The sequence below is a fragment of the Castor canadensis genome, chromosome 1 (assembly GCF_047511655.1).
Source record: "Castor canadensis chromosome 1, mCasCan1.hap1v2, whole genome shotgun sequence".
Classification (NCBI taxonomy): Eukaryota; Metazoa; Chordata; class Mammalia; order Rodentia; family Castoridae; genus Castor; species Castor canadensis.
Window position 1 is genome coordinate 141,322,709 of NC_133386.1, and position 19,874 is coordinate 141,342,582.

Below are 19,874 nucleotides of genomic sequence, written 5' to 3' on the forward strand. Positions count from 1 at the left end.
ATATACCAGATACAGAAAAATTTGATGTCAGGTGATGGGATACAAGCTTTGTCAATCATTGTCACTGTGGCAATAAGATCAGACAAAAAAGCTATCAAAGAAAATAGGATACTCCTACCTTTGACCATTTCTCCTCAAACTACACACACACACACACACACACACACACACACACACACACACACACACACATACACACACACCTCATAGATTTTCTCTAATTTAAAAAAAATTTAATAAAACAAGCAAAGTTAGGTAAAAGTTGTTGGAATAGGATCCTGGAAGAGGATCCTGAAAACCTGTTCTCATCATTCTCTTCCTACTAATTAATGGGAGAAGGTCTATTAAGTTTTCCTGATATGCAATTAAAATGATGGTAGTAAATCATGCTTATTTCACTTCTATCTCTAAATGGCATGATTCTAATCCATCTCACATATATTTGATAAGACAAACAAACAAAAAAAAACCCACTTGTGTCAAAAGAATGAAGACCATTATGGCAAAAGAAAATTTATAACTGAGAGTTATAGGATTAAGACCATCTGATTTTCTATTTTTTTTTTTTTTTGCTTCTTCTAGTTAAAAATCCTTAGGTATATATAGGTCCCAACAAATGAAGACAAAACTCACCTAGATGAACAGCTAGCAGGAAGAGACATTTTCAGACATTGTTTGGATTTGGAAAGGTATTAAAATAGCTATGTGTCTTTCATCATCCTCCTTTATCTGTCATGTTCTTGACTTTCCTTAGAATCTGAGCTGATCCCAGGTTGATGCTACAGATCTTGTCCCTAGAGAGGTCTTTACACTTCTGAGGTTTATCCCTGCTTTGAAAATGGAAAGATACTCATTGCTTAAAGGCATGTAGCTTGAAAAACCACATGGTTACCTTATAAGAACACATTTCCATGTAAAGAGAATAGGAAAGTATCAAATCACAGATCACTTTCAGAGCATGATGGATTTGAGATCATTCAGAACCTGGGCAAATAAAATTCGCAATACAGAGAATTTTAAGAATGGAAAAACAAAAATCTGTTTTTTTTTTTCAACTGTCTGGCCCAAGACCAATTTTATAGTTCAAGAAAACAAAATAAAATATATAGGAATACAAATTTAAATCACATAACTACAAAACTACTTCTATTTCTATTACTAAAATTCTTTGAAAACATTATAGCACTTTGAAGTTTCACAGTGTTATGTGCTGGGGTGAAATGTTGTGGGTTGGTGTTTAGGGTTCTTGCTTTCACAGACCAAAGAACTGGCTCATGAGGCAGCTGATTGACTTGTGAGACAAGTTTGGTTCACAAAGTAGGATTAGAGAGAAAGGAAAGGCTATAGCTAGAGCAGTGCAGTGGAGCCCGGAAACCCGTGGCTCCCTGCTCAGGTGAAGGCTGGGGCTTTTTATGGACCTTTTAACTCTGGGTTAAGATAAGGGTTAGTTGGGTTCTTTCCATTGGCTGCGGACTCGTGTGTGTGGGCTCCCTTCGATTAGCTGGTCTGTTTTCCCCTTATGGGAGGAAACAACCTTGAGAGCATTCTGTTTATCAGCCCTGTGGCAGATTTATGAGACCCTGTATTTCCTTCTCAGGGTGCAGGGCTCATAGTGCTCTCCATGGGGGATGGGATACTGACTCACTCATTTGTCCTTTAGGCTCCCAGACCCAACAAAAGGAAAGTATAATATTTAGCTCCTCTGTAGCTTCTTGCATAGGCCAATTTGAGAATTCATCATTCTCTGCTTTGTTCTTTTTTGACACCACTTTTTACCTCCTCGCTGTAAATTGGGAACAATGTTATTTGCAAATAGAAATAATTTTATTTCATATTTACCTATTTGTCTTATATTACTAAGTAAGATTGCAACTACAATACAGGGGTTAATGTTGGAAGCAGAATTCCTTGAGCTGTTTCTGAACTTCAGGGAAAATATTCAATATTCATTACTAACAGTGAAGTAAGCCAAAGATGTTTTCCAGGAATCTGTCTTGAATCCATCCAAACTCTTTGGAATGTGTTACTGTTTTTGAATATTCTTAGATGGTTATGCATTTTCCCTTATATATCATTTAAAAATATGACTCACATTGTTAAATTGTAAAATGCTAAAAGCAATCTTTCATTTATACATCAAGTGTAGTTGAGAATGACTTATTATCAAGTTCTTTTTGTCTGCACTTGATTTGCCAACATGTTGCTAGGCGTTTTTGTGTTTATTTTCATAATGGATAGCAGTTTTGCAATATAATTAGAAGCTTTTGGAATTAGAACTATGTTCACCTCTTAAGATGAGCTGGGAGCTATTATTCCTTCTGTATTCTCTGAAGTAGTTTGAGATCGATTTTTTTTTTGGCTTAAATGTCTGATCCAATTCTCAAGTGAATGTTGGATTTATGTGAAGGTTTTGATATAAAAGATTCAGCTGCTTTACAGTGATAGATTGTATATATCTTAGTTTCTAAGTTTTGAAATTTATGTCCTTCAAGAATTATGTTCATTTTATTTACACTGTTGATTTTTCTTTGCACAGATTTATTCACAATATTCTACAATTTTTGTTTCAATGTATGTAGAATGTAGTGATTCTTTCATTATTTTTCATATTTGAGAGGTTTCTTATCATGTTTTTTACATGCATACTACATGCATGGTTCATCTTCCACACCCATTACCTGCTTGCCTCCCTAACCTCACCTATTGCTTCTTCCCTCCCACTGACTAGTCCCCATTCTGATTTCATTGCTTATTTTTAATCTAGATTTTTACATATGGGAGGAAACATAAAGTATTTGTGTTTCTGAGTCTGGCTTATTTCACTTTAACATGATTATCTCCAGTTTCACCCATCTTACTGTAAATGACACCATTTTAGTCTTCCTTAGGCTGAATAATACTCTGTTATGTGTATGTACCACAATTATTTGTCCATCCATCTTTTGGTGAGTGTGAAGGCTGATTCCATGACTTGGCTATTATGAATATTATGATGATAATCTTGGGAGGGTTGGGACCTCAATTGTATACTGATTTTAACTTCTTGAAGTGTATACCCAGGAGTGGTAGCAGGATCACACGGTAGTTGTATGCAGTGATCTCATACTCATTTCCATAGTAAATTACATTCCCACCAGCGGTGTATAAGGGGTTCTTTCTCACTACAACCTTGCCAGCTTTTTCTTTTTCTTGATAGCCAGTCTGACTGGAATGAGCTTGAATCTCAATGCAAGTTTGATTTTCATTTCTTTATGGCCAAGAATTTTGAACACTTTTCATGTATTTATTGTCACTTAGAGACCTGTCTGTTTAATTCATATAACCATTTCTTGATTGAATTATTGTTCTCTTGGTGTTTATTTTTTTCAGTTCTCTGTATATATTTGGATATATAAAAATGTATTTGTCATATGAATAGCTGGGTCATGATTTTCCCCATTCTGTAAGCTGTGTCTTCATTCTGGTAATGGTTTCTTTTGCTCTGCAAAGCTTTTTAATTTGATGCAGACTTATTTGTCAATTCTTGCTATTTTTGAGGTATTTTGAGTCCTATTCAGAAAGTACTGACCTATTCCTATATTTTAAAGTGTGTTCCCTATGTTTTCCCATAATGACATCAATTTTTTAGGCCATATATTTGGTCTTTTATCTATTTTGAATTGATTTTTTTGCAAGGTGAGATATAGTATCTAGATTTCATCTTCTACATGTGGTAATCCTCTTCTTTCAACACCATTTGTTCAAAAGGCTATTTTTTCTTCAATGTTGGTTCTTGGCAACTTGGTTGAGAATCAAATATCTACAGGTGCATAGGTTTATTTCTAGGTCCTTTATTCTATTTAATTGGGCTATACATCTGTTTTAGTGCTAATGCAATGTGGGTTTTATTACTATGACTGTGCAGGACAATTTGAATTCTGCTATTATGTTACCTCTAGCATTTTTTAGCCCAATATTGCTTTTGCTATTTGGGGACTTTTGTGCTTCCATATAAAGAAACATACCACAAAAAAGGGCATTTATCACAAATCTGTATTCAACATTGTACTAAATGGGGAAAATTGAACACATTTTCTTAAAATCACAAGGAGACAAAGATGTCTTCTCTTGCTACTCTTATTTAATATAGTACTTGAAATCTGAGGCAGAGTAATAAGGAAAGATAAATAAAAGTGAGACCAAATAGGAAAGGAAGAAGTCAAATTATCACTACTTGAAAATGATATGATCCTGGTAAAAGATTTCTACAATGAAAAGTATAAAACACTGAAGAAAGGAATTGAAGAAGACACTAGAAGATAGAAAGACCTCTTGTGTTTATGGATTGGCAGTTAATATTATGAAAATGTATATATTTTGAAAGCAATCTACAGATTTAATGCAATCTCCATCAAAATTCTAATGGTGTTTCTCACAGAAATGTAAAAAAATCCTTTTATATTACTTTATGCCAGGAAATTTCTTCTCTTTCTCTCTCTCTGTCTTTCACACTCCTGGTTTATACATTTGATCTATAAATTGATTTAAGATTAATTGATTTCCATTGTATCAATAATTTCCATGTTTTGATTTTCTTTTCTTTTAATTTCTTGTGGCATAATTGATCCTCGATAGAATCAATATACATATATGTAAACATATAATTATATGTAAAATGAAACAGAAACCAATAGTGTGCATTAACTTCATGAGTGATGACCTATATGTATACTGAACCAAAAAACAGATAACACATATAAAATATTTAAAATTATGAAAGTATTCTAGATATCAATGAAATTAAATTAGAATGAATAAAGTTTGTAAAAATCATAAAATATTTAAAAATCAAGCAATGCATGTCTCAACATCATTAATTAAAATAAAAATTACAGTGAACATTGGTCTTATTTTTAATTGAACAAAAACAAAATATAGAATAACAACATGTGTGTTATGCAGCAAAATCAATGATTAAAATAAATGCATAGAACAAAATGTATAAATTTTGAAATAATTAGTTGAAAATCTACAATAAATTTTTTAAGGAAGTAAAAAGATTTGTCAATTAAATGCAAAGAAATTAAAAATAATGAACTGAAAGTTAGGTTAGAAGTTAAATGGACCAGAGATAGGGAGATAAGTATTAACATTAGTACTCTTTATTTCAACCAAGCTATAACTTTGGATATAAATGCCTTTCTGTTCCAACATGATGATGTGAAACCCCAACAAAGAACATACCAAGTCCAAACTTTTGCCTTCTCCAGAAATTAGATGCATCATTTTATAGATCAGTGCTGGACTCCACTATTCAGAAGAAAAACTGTGTTACCTGCTTACCAATTACCCTGTTTTTTTTACATCATAGACAATAGGGTTGAGTGCAGGTGAGTAAGAAGGAGGCAAAAGGTAGACTGAGAATGTGCATTGAGGGTGGGACATGTCCAAAATGGTGACAAAGGAAAGAGAAAGAAGCAAGATTGTAAAACTCAAGGACAAACAAAAATATGAGCTGAACAAGTGTTAAATGCTTTGAGTCGTGCCTCTTTTTGGTGCAGACAAAAAACAGCCTGAAATATTAGGATATAAGATATGAAGATAAAAATCATGTCAAATCCCAGAATGCTAAAACCCACGAAAAGGCCACATGCTTTATTGACTTGGATATCTTCTGCAGCCAGTTTGACCACAGCCATGTGCTCACAGTAGAGGTGGGCAATAAGAACAGAATGGAACACATGCAGTATTTTAATCAGAATGGGTAACAGACCAACTAGCACCATAGCTCAAATAGCCACCACCACTATTATATGACCCAGGATTGAAGGTTTGAGGATGGATGTGTGCCTCAAAGGTTCACAGATGGCAATGTAGCAGTCAAAGGCCATGGCCAGCGGAATACCAGACACCATGCACCGCAAAGCATGGATGAAGAACAGCTGTGATAGGCAGGCATGAAAGGACATGGAGCAAGATCTGAACCAAAAGACGGTCAACATCTTTGGAGCAATGGCTGCACAGAGTCCTATATCAGTAGCTGCCGGCACAGTGAGGAAGATGTACATGGGGTGGTGCAAGCTATGTTCTGCAGGAATGATAATCAGCAAAATGGTATTTCCTAGAAGAGCCACTAGGCACAAGACCAAAAAAGGAAACCCAATCCAAAACTGCACATGCTCCAGTCCAAGAATGCCAATCAAAGTTACAGTTCTGAGGTCCAAATATGACATTTCATGGTTTTCATTGAAGTTAGCATTCTGTCTCCTCACCACAGATTCTGTCACCTGCAGAAAAGTATTTGATCATAATTGAAATATCATTCAACCATGTTATGCAGTCACGATCAATGAACCATTTATATATTGAGGTAGAAGTTCAGTGCTTTGGGTAGCATTTTGGCCAGAGTGCCCTGTAATTCTACAGTACATGTCATGATAGTATAAACAAAAAGTCACGGAAGGCCTTCAGTAGAGCCATGTAAGAGACAAAAATGTGAAAACATCAAGATAAACCATGACACTGAGAACACTGTTCTTTTGTACCTTCCTGGCCCTCTTGATAAGGTCTTAGAAAGTTTCCATTGGCTGTTCTTCCTTGATCAATTTCTAGAAGCCAACCTACTTTATCACACTTAGAAATCCTCCTTGGATCCTGTTGTATAAGAAATCACATTTTCTTGTCGGTGTGCATTCATACATAATCTTACAAGAGCTTTCTCTGCTAGTCACACTGTTCCTGCTACTGGGAAATGGGTTATTTGTCCTGAGTCAATGTCATATGTTCTTAAATGGAATTTGTGAGGGGAGACTTTTAGTTATCTTAGAATCACTCATCCCTTTGTCAAAATACTGAACAATCCACTACTTTTCGGAGCACTGATTGCAGTTTTTAGAAGAAATTGGAAGAGGAGAGAGTTTTATCAGGGACAGCCAGGGGAAGGTGGTTGCGTGGGTGAACTGTGACTCCTAGAGGAGATTTGTTGAATGAAATAGAAAATGTAGAATAGAGAAGCTACTTTTACCAGGGCTTAATAGTTTATAAAAGAACAACCATACAGAGGGACAGGGGTCTCAAATTCAAGAAAAATCAGCAACTTAAAATGTAAGACATGAATTATTGCATATTAAACTTTTCTTGCCCTTCCTAGTTCTGAAGTAGATGCACATATATCTATTGTCATATTCCATATATTTTGAATATTTAACTCATCTAGCTAATAATATTTTTATTCCATGTGAATCATTTGATATTTGCATCCTTATCTCTCTTTGACTACAGTTTATATTGAGTTATATCTGTACATTCTGGTGATCTGAAACCCTTAAAAGTATTCAAATATCTTGAGTGAACAACTTTTTAAAAACAGCACAGATGTAATTGCCTAATGTTCTGATGGGAACTTAACACTTTTTTTTAATATAAAGAGATTGTCGAAGCATAGAAAAAGGTGAGGACTTTTTTTTTTTACTTTTTTGTGCTATTCAACCAGCAAGTTGTTTTCTTTCAGAGTTTTCTCCTTCAAAAAATTATATTGCATTTACAAATGTTTTACAAGGTAAATGGGCAGCTGAATGGTTGGAGAGAAGCTGAGTCCACCTGTCTTCTCCCTCTGACATTTTCTAAGTAGCACATTTCCAGCTGGGTCACTCAGTCTTCAACTTAACCCTAGGTGCTACTATTCACATGACAATAATAAGTTTTCTCAATGATGAGTTCTATTTTATTTTATTTTGACTGGCCAAAAGCAAAATTAATTTGTGTTAAAATGTACACTAAACTATCCAAGGAAACAATTTAATCCAGCATGTGACTGAAGTATCTTATAAATAGAGATTTATTTTTTTGCAGACCATTTGTATCAGGGATTGTGTAATTTACAATTGGGAAGGTTGCATGTTCCAGCAAACTGTTCAAGGTCTCTCTCTCTCTCTCTCTCTCTCTCTCTCTCTCTCTCTCTCTCTTTGTCTTTAATAGCTACATTAAAACTCTAACCAAGTTAAGTTTCTTTAAGAATATTCCCTTAGAGGGACAAAGTTGGAAAGTATGACTTTTATTTTTTTTAAGGGCTTAAAGTTTCAGAAGTGATAGAAATTAAAATCACACTATCATTTGAATCTCTTCTATGCAGGTTTTTAAATGTCATTTAGGTGTCATTCATTTTATGTGTCACACGTAAGCTTGTGTTAGCTTTCTTTGTTTGTTCCAAATCAAACTGAACCATGTGTATAACACTATTTGTCTCTAAAATACTTTTTAAATAAAATATTTATATTTATATGACAGCTTGAACTGACATTGTGTAAATAGGTCATCTTGAAATATTATGTCACATTGAAAAGAAGAAAAATACATTGATCACTATAGATGGTATGAAGAAGAGTTCATTTTAGTTTTGTACTAAAAAATCAATTGAGTGAACTAGATCCATAACAGGACAGGGTAACAGCAGTTTCAGTCTTACTTTGTCTATTCAGATATTTGAGTGCTGCTGCACCCAATGGATTCATTCTGAAGTTTTCAGCTAAACTTGATTTCCTAGAAGGCAGTTAACTTTCAAAATTCCCTTTTATTGGAAAAAAGAAAATAGTGGTTTTCCCTGTGGATATATATCCATATTCCAAGTGCTGAGTTTATAATTCAGGTTTGAGCAAAGTGTAAAGAACTGAAGAAAACAACTTGCTGGCTATATGGGAAAATACTGTGGAAATGCATAGTGTACATACTTCTGGGAAGAACAAAATTGATAATTTATTCTATTAAGCACTAATCATTATAATGCAACTCTGTTTCTGTATTGTATTTATTTGCAACATATAAGCTTTGCTATTTTAATGTTTGCCCATTAATATTTTCAGTTTGTTTAACCACTTTGCTGCTAAGATTTTGCTGTCCATTCTCATTTTTTCCTTTAAAATTTAAAACTAGTTTCTTCATTAAAAACTATAGTGATGAAAAAATAAAAATAAAATAAAATAGGATAGTATGTAATCAAAAGCAAAACTGTCTAGTTTAGACATGCATGTGTGTGTGTGTGTGTGTGTGTGTGTGTGTGTGCGTGCTCCTCAAAGTGAAGGATCAATAGCTCAGTAGACTCTGCTTGGGTTAAGGTTGTGTATCCCACTTTGCATAATTGATGCCCTAGTTTTTCTTTTTAATAATTTTAAATTGTTTTGAAGGTCTCTTGAATATAATGCCCATGTTCCTTTCTAGGGGGATCCAAATGGATAAAAAAAAATAGGATAAATTAAAAAAAAGGTTTTCATTCTAATTGGTTAAAACATTTTCCCTCCCTTTAGTCACAGTGTTTTTAATTTTGTGAGATTATATCAATTTCAATTTTTTCTCCAATCACTCCAGACCTCAACGCTGATCCTAATCTGTCCCATAGAGATTTCCTCTGACCTGGTCACATCAACACTTCTTGGCAAGGGAGCCCTTTATGAGTAGCAGTCAAAAATCTCTGTCTCATTCTCTGAATAATATTTTTGTGAAAAATATTAGGTAGATGTTCATTTTCATGTGAAGTAAATTTATAGGAATAAAAAATAACTTTGGTGCACTAATTCTTATATAAAAAAACGGAGAGACAATGAGATCTCTTTGCTGGGTATCCCGCAATAATACTGATGAATGGAGCATGTTCAAGAGTCATGAATTTAGGGTAAAACTATAAATACTGGTTTGAAAAACAATTTCTTTTGGTGCTATCATGGTATATGAAGGTTCAGAATAAAAGAAATGATGAAATAGATGTACACTGTTTCTAATACTTATGAAAGTGAATTTCTAGAAATCATACAAGCTGAAACAAAAAGAGATCTTATATGCTAAAACTATCAGTATTTTTTTACTCGTCCAAAAATTGCTTAGTGGCTGGAAAGCACAAGTAGACATTGCCCTTACCCCAGCACATATGATGGTAGTGCCTATTAGATTACTTTCAAAGTCTTGAAAATCAGAATGAGGACCTGGATACTTGTGTTTGACCCCTAAACTTACCATTTATGATCTTGCTTTAGTGACTTACCTGCAGTTACAAATTAAGACAATGTTCTCCCTTACCACAGTGTTTATGACACAACTATGTAACAAATTAGTGTATGAAACAACTCAGATACACAATATATGATAGCTTATGAAAAGACTTATATTTCTCAAAGTCAAAACTGTCTGTGGAGTATCAGGAACTAAAGAAACCAAAGAGAAGTGAAAGCTTACTGATGATAGAAGTTAGGGAAACTCCATGAGAGAAGGAAAGTTCTAAAGTCTAAGAGGTTTCCTACACCATCAGCATTTCTTTCAAGTAGTCATCAAAGGGTTAGGATGGCAATAAGAGGTGACACCCTAACTAGTTTGCAGATTTTCTTTCATTAAAAATGGTCAACTTGCTTAAGAAAAAAATTGTAATACCCCTTTTTCCTGGTTTGTGAGGATGTAGGAATTAAGTGGGGGAGGTGCATTCATCTGAATTCTCTCAACCCAGTCTCTACAAAGAGACAACAGTGTATGAGTTCTGTGATCCTGAGCTTTTAAAAATAATCTAGTTGCTAATATGTAAAAGGTTATATCATCCTATTGACTACGTAGAATAAAGGAAAAAAAATGTGTGATTGATACTCTCCAAAACAGGCAAGAAGATAACAGGAAGCAGGGATTTTTTTTCTCTGAAAGTGTGAAGGCTGAGTTGCAAGGCAAATGGATCAGATACTAAGTCTATAATAATAATTCTCCTGTAATTTCCTAATTCCTACAGTACTCCAATACTTGTCACTCTTCCACAGGCACAAACAGTAGGTTGTCTTTACAGTATCCTTTTTCATTTTCAAAATATCAGGGAACATTACATTTAAATGGAATCCAATTGGCTAGAATCCAGAAGGCTTGGGCACAAAAATCCCCATTCTATTACCTTTTTTCCATTCAAATCTTTAGAAGGAGAAACTTACCTGAGAGAGCTGTGGACTGCTCTTCAATGTGAATAGGCTGTTTATATCAACTTGTTTCCAAATAAATTTTCAGCACATAAAGAATACTGATGGAAGAGTCATTGTATTTTCCTTATAGCTTGGACTGATCCTAGGGCATCATTATCCTTCTGATGCCCCTAGAGTTTCATTATCCTCATGTACCCAGGTTTTTTTTTTTTTTTTTTACCAGGAGCAAGCTGGTCTCAGCCCCAGAACACAGGACTAAGAACTATGAAATATCTGGTTTTGGGTCACAATCAGAACAAGGTGATGCTGTGCTTTTTAGGAGTGAGATCAAGTAAATTTAAGAGATAGAATTTTCTTAGGACAGAAATGAAGAGTAAATATCTTTTCTACCATCTGGCAAGACCTCTAACTGAATTAGATTAGGAGCTATTCTTACGAATTCACTAGTGCTATTTTTATTACTAAAACTACTTAGTGAATATTGCTTCTATAGCCTGCTGTGGCCAAATTTTGTAATAATTTTTGGATTAGTTTTTGTTTGTTTGCTTGGTTTGTGGTGTTGGGCCTTATATTTGCTAGGCAAGTGCTCTCCCACTGGGCTATACCTCCATCTCTTAATTTTACTTTTGAGTGAAATTTTAAAAAGTTTTTCAGGGACAAGATATTCCAGATTTCTTCTATTAATTGCGATATCAATTAATTCATGATTGTCTCCTTTGTCTTTTGATGAAAGTTTCACATAACTTCAATGCTATTTTATGCATAGTTTCTCTACTGTTTTGCTGCAAATCCCCAGCTAATAAGTTTCAGAGAATATTATCCATTATGTGTTTTTTCTCCCAGGAATTGAGAATGTTTTATATGTAGGTTGTTCTTTTAAGTTTATATTTTTAGTAATTCACTCATTTGCCACAGAATACTATTAATTCACTGTTGCAATATAATGCTAACTAACTTTCTTCCTCTAGTAGACTCATAATGACCAAAATTCATCTACTACACAAAGATCTCACAAAGATATCACTTACCATTTTTCCCTGAATGTGTCTCAACTGCCTGACAGGCTCCATTCTTGTATGAGATCATCCCTGATTGGTCTACGCTCAGCCTCTCAGTATTCTGGTCTGTCTAACCTCATAATTATTTGTCCAGTTTCATTATATATACAAACTGACTTGATTTGTAAAGAATAGAAGAAAATGTTTTCAGGTAATTTCAGTGGTCATCTTCATTTTATATTACTATTTGATGGTATTCTAAATTCTTCATGGCCAAGTGTCATCAATCTTCTTCAATTTCTTGAAGTGAGTTCCCCACTCTCATTTATTCTACATGCATAATTTAAGTATCATCAATGATATAATATTATCTCTATTTTGCCCAAAAATATTTAAAAGAGTTTTCTCATTGTACTTGGTGGATAGCTCAATTTTTGGGATAATAATTTATGTTGTTTTCTGACTGATCATATTAAAATGGTTTTAGGTTTTTGAGTCTTCTGAAAGCTTCCATAAAAAAATTGCTATACTATGTCCAAGTAATTTCACTATTTGGTATTTACTGAAGAGAAACACGCATGTAATCCCACAATATTTGTACAATAATTTTTACAATAGCTCTTGGCATAGTAGCACTGCAATGAAAACAACCTTATGAACAATAAGGTCTTAAGTATTAAATTTAGTGAGATTTCACATGTGTTACTGTTACAGGAATCTCAAACACAGACACAGGATACCAAAGCTTTTCAGGAAGCAGTATTTATTAGCGTGCTGACAGCAGCTCAGCAGTTCACATCCAAAGGCTGTGCCTCGAGAACAAAGGGGCTCATCTTATAAGCAGGTTACAGAATCAAAAAGCAAGGTTTAACCTATATATGGTGGCATGTAACTCTATTGGCTACTTCACTCCCAGTGCTATGTGACCTTCTTCATGTTTTAGATTTTTAAGTTTTATCTCCTGGCCATGCCATCTCCTTCCTCCTGTTACATTATCAGAACACAGACTTTTTTGTTTCCCTCTTGTTTTGGCCCTCCTCTCTGCTACATTGTTCCCCCTTTTGATACTCAGACCCACCTTAGGTCAAAGAGTATCATCTTGATTTAGGGGTTTGTATTTTTTATAGCATCATTACATGGGCAGCAGTTTTTCTCTCTAAAGTGGCCTTTATAATGGTCTGGTCTACTGCAATACCAGGGGAAATAGGCAGGGTAACAGCAAACGAGTTCCCAAGACAAGATCTGTCACCCCACTTTTCATGACAAATGTAGCTTGTATTGGTTTTTTTACTCTGGAATTTCCAATATCGCTTACTAGCAACCTTGCAAACTTGGGAGCATATGAGCTGATGTAACATCTGACCTGTTGGTGGGTGTATGATACAAAGTATGGCTGTATGGAGATCCCAACAATGGCTCTCTTATAACATTTAGTACATGGGGGAGACCTTGCAAGGGCTAACCCAAAAGGTTAAGAGTCCAAGTGTGTAGGGAGAGCAGGGGTGCATCCCATGTCTGAGATTCCTCCGTGTGTAGACTAGTCAGCTTTCAAAGTGACTAGAGCAGGGCCGTCATCCCACTGTTTGTGGTCCTGTTGTCTCTTAGGAAGCAGTGTCTTTCTGAGGAAGGGAGCAGGCGTTTTGGAGGATGATCTTGGATGGTGAGGCTGAATCAGGGACAAACTCCTATTTGGAAGAGGCTGGTTTTACTTGGCTATGGGAGATCTGAGGAGCTATTTTTGCCACTTTAACTGTAGTAGGGATAGACAAGACAAGAACAAAAGGGCCCCTCCAATGGGGTTTTAATGGTTGGACGTTTCATTCTTTTACCTGGACAGTATCCTTTTTTTGTTTTTTTTTCTGAGTATTACCATGGCAACAATATACTATCAGTATATATGTCTAAGAAATTGCTCTGTTTAAAAAAGTTAAAACCATCATCTTTAAGTATCAAAGGACATGTTTAATGTCCTTTGTATCAAAGAGCCAGTGAAACTAGACATTTTGTCTCTAAGTAGAAGATCATGTTTAAAAATATGAGTTAGTGTCTGGAAGGGCTTTAATGTCAGAGAGCCACACATGTATAAGAACCATTTCCTCAATGCTCTCAGCCTTGGTTATTTTTGAGAGGTCTGGCATGAGTGACTCTATTTGAACTTTGACAGCATTCCCCCTGTCTCTAAACTGCTTGTCTCTGAGAAGTCTCCTCTGAAAATCTTTTTCCCATCCAGTACTAACCAGGACTGATCCTGCTTAGCTTCTGAGACCAGACAAGATCCAGTGTACTCAGGGTGGTTTGGCTGCCAACTGAAGATCTTTTTGATTGGTCATTTTTTCCCTTCATTGTGGGGATTTCTTTTTTCCTGGATTTTGTTTGTTTGGTTGGTTTTGGTTCCACGTTGAGTGGGGGAGGTAATGAGCAGATCAGGTGGGAGTCAGTGCAAACTAGACCCTTCTGGCCAAATTTAAGCAACAAAGATGCTTAGAAGGAGTGGCTCTTAAGCAGTGGACTTTTAGACAGGACAATACAAAACAAAATCCAACAAAAGCAGATGTCTAAAAAACTAACCTGGTTGAAACATAACCACTTATTAGAGTCATTTTTTATGAACTTGATTGTAAATGTCCCAGAAGGATCAGAACTGTAATGACAAAAACTTACAAGAGCCATGATTAAAATTTTGATGGACAATTTAGCAAGTAACACCAGTACATCAGTACCATTAACTTTTTATTATCATCTTTATTTAAATTTTGTATTTTAGGCTTCATATACTTGAAAAACATAAATACATTTATTATACAGGAAGAAGCAAAAGCATCACAGCTCTATAGAGGTTATATATGCATATTAGTTTAGTTGTTGTTTTTGAAGTAAAAATAGATTTTCTCATCAGTTGGGGGGGCCAGTGTCAGTGACGCCAAATAGCCTAGTCACAGACACATATAGCATTCTGACTGCATTAGAATCCTCCAAGACAACAGTACTTTAACCATGAGGTCATCTAGAAAATTTTACATAAACCAACTCTTAAATGAACATGACTCAGTTATCTTAGTAGTCAAAACCCCAACAAAAATCACCAGAGACCACAGGTAAATATTTATGGGGATTAAATGTGGAGTTAGGAAACTTAATGGCCAAGAATCATGGTTCAAATGTTGATAAGGGATCACATCCCAGATTGCTGACAATAACACATGGCTCATGACATACAGAAGGATCTCACCAACTTGTAGTCAATGGGGCCTCCCTCCCCCAAATAACAGGTCCAATCTGGCCATCCCAGGCGAAAAACTCCCTCCACCTGACATGTGGAAGGAGTAGGACTAACATCTGCACTCTGTTAACTCTAATAAAACTGGAGGTCTTGACCTCCAATGCAGTGTTCCTTTTTGAGTTTTTTTTTTTTTATTCTGTCTGGAGGGTGTACTTTGGCTTTGTATTTTTTTTTGTTTTTTTTACATAAGTAAATCTGTCTCAACCCTCATTTCAGTGCAGCAACACTCCCTGTGTTCAGCTGTGTCTTTTCTCTTTGTGTTTTATAAACTCTTGTCTTGATAAATTTGTGCATTAACTTGTAGCACCAAAAATTCCTGACAGTTATCTTGACAAAACAAAAACCATTTTTAAGACTGTTTTTTTACAAATGTTATTAACAACAATATAATATTTTAAAGATAGTCTTGTTGTTATGAGCTTAGAGAATTAAGTTTTAGTTTAACATCAGTACATTAAATTTTGACCTCATAAAACCTTTAATGTAACTGGATTTTTGTTAACTCAATCACTTACATAAGCATTTATAAGCTTCATCTTTTTATGATAACTTATTTTGTACCTTTATGACAACCTATTTTGTATCCCCTGGGGAATCTTGTATTTATTATGTTTTTTATTTGAAAGTATTTTCTTAACATTTTGTTTAAAAAACAGATCTTTAATACCTTATATATATATACATTTGTTACTTGTTGAAAATAACTCATAAAACCTTTTAACTCAGAGCCTTATATTTGTATGAAAAAGAAAAAGCAGACAGAAAACAACCTTAAAATTACAAATTCAGTTTTGCCCAATGCTTTAAACAAAATTCACACACAGACACACAGACACACACACACACACACACCGACACACACACACACACACCACACACAATTAGAGTGCACTCTCAAAAAAACCCTTTCAAATTATACCCAGAGGTATATCTGGTAGAATGATGCATCTGTCCTCTTGTGAGTTTCACTCTTTGGAACTGAAGTTTTGTTACCCATCCCTTAACCTCGGTTGTGGCTATTTCCTGGGAAAAGCTCAAAACCCCCTAATTCACAGAGGTGTCTCACACACTTTGCCCTGAACTCCCTGAACCTGAGAGACCGGGTTTCACCTTAGACAGGGTTACTTGGGGGTCACTGGGAGATGATCAGGCTCCCCCTCTGCCTCCCAAAGGCAGGTCTATTATTTTAACCCTGGTTCTTACCAGTCTGACAGGCAGGGCTCCCAGCTGGTTCCTAAGCCTTCTCTGGAATCCTTTGTGCAACCAAGACTTGCTCTCCAGTGCACTGAGAGAGAAAGTCCCTCTATTGGATGAACAGGTCTGCTGGTGCTTGGTGGGACACTCTCCCAACTAGCCAGGGAGGACAAGTTCCAGTGACAAGGAGGTGAAAACACTGTATCTTCCAAGTGCCAGATGAGTCCCCATAAATGTTATGGGAATCTTGAACAGACACAGGACACCAAAGCTTTTCATGAAGCAATATTTATTAGTGTGCAGGCAGTGGCTCAGTGGATTCATATCCAAAGGCTGAGCCCCAAGAACAAAGGGGTCTCACCTTATAAGCAGGTTACAGAATCAAAAAGCAAGGTTTAATCCATATGTGGTGGCATATAACTCTGTTGGCTACTTCACTCCCAGTGTTACCTGACCTTCCTCACATTTCACATTTTAAGTTTTGTCTCCCTGCTGTGCCATCCCCTCCCCCCTGCTACATTATCAGAACACAGAATTGGTTTTTTTTTTTTTTTTGGCCCTCCTCCCTGGTACGTTATCATTGGGTAACCATTACCCAAAATAAGATACTGAAAATTTTCAGTACCCCAGAAAGTGCTCTTATGCCCATTATAGGTCACTCTCTGATTTCTTTCTTCACTGTAGGCAGTTTGGCATTTTATTGATTTTTATGAAAAATAAGTGTGTCTTTTCTAGGATTTTATTTAATTTCAGTCCTAAAATGTGAGTTGGGGTAAACTGAATGAAAATTATAATAAAAAATTCAATCAGAAGAATGACATTAGCAAAGGAGGGAGTCATATAAACTGTTGAGATATATAACAATTTAAATGATATTACAGTTGAAATGTGATTTGGAATATTGTGGGAGATGTACTCAGAGTAGCAGGTTGGTGTCAGAATGAAACTTTGTTTCTACACACACATATGTAGTTTCAACTTCACTCTTTTTTATTATTCTACTTTCATGCACGTGTATGAGTACTTAGATCAAATTCAAACCCACATTACCCTTTTCTTTCACCCTCCCACCTACTTGTTCACACTCAACAGCTCCTTCAACTTACACTCACATCATTTTGTTTTTTAGGTCTATATTCTGTATACGTAAAGAACATGCAACAGTTCTCAGTCTGGCTTTTTTTTTTTTTTTTTTTTTACTTAAAATGGTGATCCCCAGTTCCATTCATTTTCCTACAAATGTCATAATTTCATTCATCTTTATGGATGTATAATATTCCATGGTGCATACATACCATATTTTTTCTATCCACTCATCAGTTGATAGACACTGATTCAGTAGTGTGGCTACTATGAATATCGCCACTGTAAACATGGGTATGCAGCTTACTTCTTTGGATATATGCCTAGGAATGGTTAGCAGGATCTTATGGTAATAAATATTATTTTTTATACAATAGATAATCATTGAGAAATTATTGGTTTTAGCAGAGAGTTGATGTAGTCAGATGTGTGATTACAGTTTGAAAACATCAGTCGAAAGTTGGTTGATATATGAATTTTAACAGGGAAATGTAGAAAGAAAGTAAATTTAAAAGTGCTCTCATTTAGGGACCTCATAAAACTAAAAAGCTTCTGTTCATCAAAAGAAATGGTCTCTAAACTGAAGAGAACACCCACAGAGTGGGAGAAAATATTTGCCAATTATACATCAGACAAAGGACTGATAACCAGAATATACAGGGAACTTAAAAAACTAAATTCTCCCAAAACTAATGAACCAATAAAGAAACGGGCATGTGAACTAAACAGAACTTTCTCAAAAGAAGAAATTCAAATGGCCAGAAAACACATGAAAAAATGCTCACCATCTCTAGCAATAAAGGAAATGCAAATTAAAACCACACTAAGATTCCACCTCACCCCTGTTAGAATAGCCATCATCAGCAACACCACCAACAACAGGTGTTGGCGAGGATGCGGGGAAAAAGGAACCCTCTTACACTGTTGGTGGGAATGTAGACTAGTACAACCACTCTGGAAAAAAATTTGGAGGCTACTTAAAAAGCTAGACATCGATCTACCATTTGATCCAGCAATACCACTCTTGGGGATATACCCCAAAGACTGTTACTCCAGAGGCACCTGCACATCCATGTTTATTGCGGCACTATTCACAATAGCCAAGTTATGGAAACAGCCAAGATGCCCCAGCACTGACGAATGGATTAAGAAAATGTGTTATCTATACACAATGGAATTTTATGCAGCCATGAAGAAGAACGAAATGTTATCATTTGCTGGTAAATGGATGGAATTGGAGAACATCATTCTGAGTGAGGTTAGCCTGGCTCAAAAAACCAAAAATCGTATGTTCTCCCTCATATGTGGACATTAGATCAAGGGCAAACACAACAAGGGGATTGGACTATGAGCACGTGATGAAAGCGAGAGCACACAAGGGAGGGGTGAGGATAGGTAAGACACCTAAAAAACTAGCTAGCATTTGTTGCCCTTAATGCAGAGAAACTAAAGCAGATACCTTAAAGCAACTGAGGCCAATAGGAAAAGGGGAACAGGTACTAGAGGAAAGGTTAGATCAAAAAGAATTAACCTAGAAGGTAACACCCACGCACAGGAAATCAATGTGAGTCAATGCCCTGTATAGCTATCCTTATCTCAACCAGCAAAAACCCTTGTTCCTTCCTATTATTGTTTATACTCTCTCTACAACAAAATTAGAGATAAGGGCAAAATAGTTTCTGCTGGGTATTGGGGGGGGGAGCGGGAGGGGGCGGAGTGGGTGGTAAGGGAGGGGGTGGGGGCAGGGGGGAGAAATGAACCAAGCCTTGTATGCACATATGAATAATAAAAGAAAAATGAAAAAAAAAAGTGCTCTCATTTAAGCAAGAGATAATTGACACATTTTCTCAGATCAAAGGATGCACCAGAACTGCCCTCAAATTTCTTTGTCTTTGGGAATTTTGTCTTCTTTCTACTTATAAGCCATGATTAAAGTCCACTTAATGATCTCCAAAAGTCTGCCTCTATAGAAAAAGCTATTAATTGTTTTTACCACTGACATTACATGAGTCTGAACTGGTGTTACTAAAATAGAAACTTCTTTTGCATGGCAAAAAGATATGAACTATGAAGAAGTCACCATGCTCAACGGTGCATCTGAGACACAAGCAGGTACATTGTGAAGTTACACTTGCTTTCTGTTGTCAGACTGATACTCTAAGGAATGTTTAATTTTAATATTTAATTCTTAGTTCCATTTCTTTTTACTGACTCTTTGGTAAGGACTTGTTCCAAAAATGGCAAGTTGCAGCCTAGAATAATTTTAGGATGAAAACTTTCTCTCTCTCTCTCCCTCTCTCCCTCTCTGTCTCCCTCTCCTTCTCTCTCTCTCTCCCTCTCTGTTTCCTTCTCCTTCTCTCTCTCTCTTTCTCTTTCTTTCTCTCTATCTATCTCACACACACA

General features: G+C 35.7%; 1 pseudogene; it reads right to left on the bottom strand.

The window, feature by feature from the left end:
- Positions 1 to 5,293: 5,293 nt before the first annotated feature.
- On the bottom strand, positions 5,294 to 6,238 carry LOC109702461 (olfactory receptor 52A5-like; annotated as a pseudogene).
- Positions 6,239 to 19,874: the final 13,636 nt, after the last annotated feature.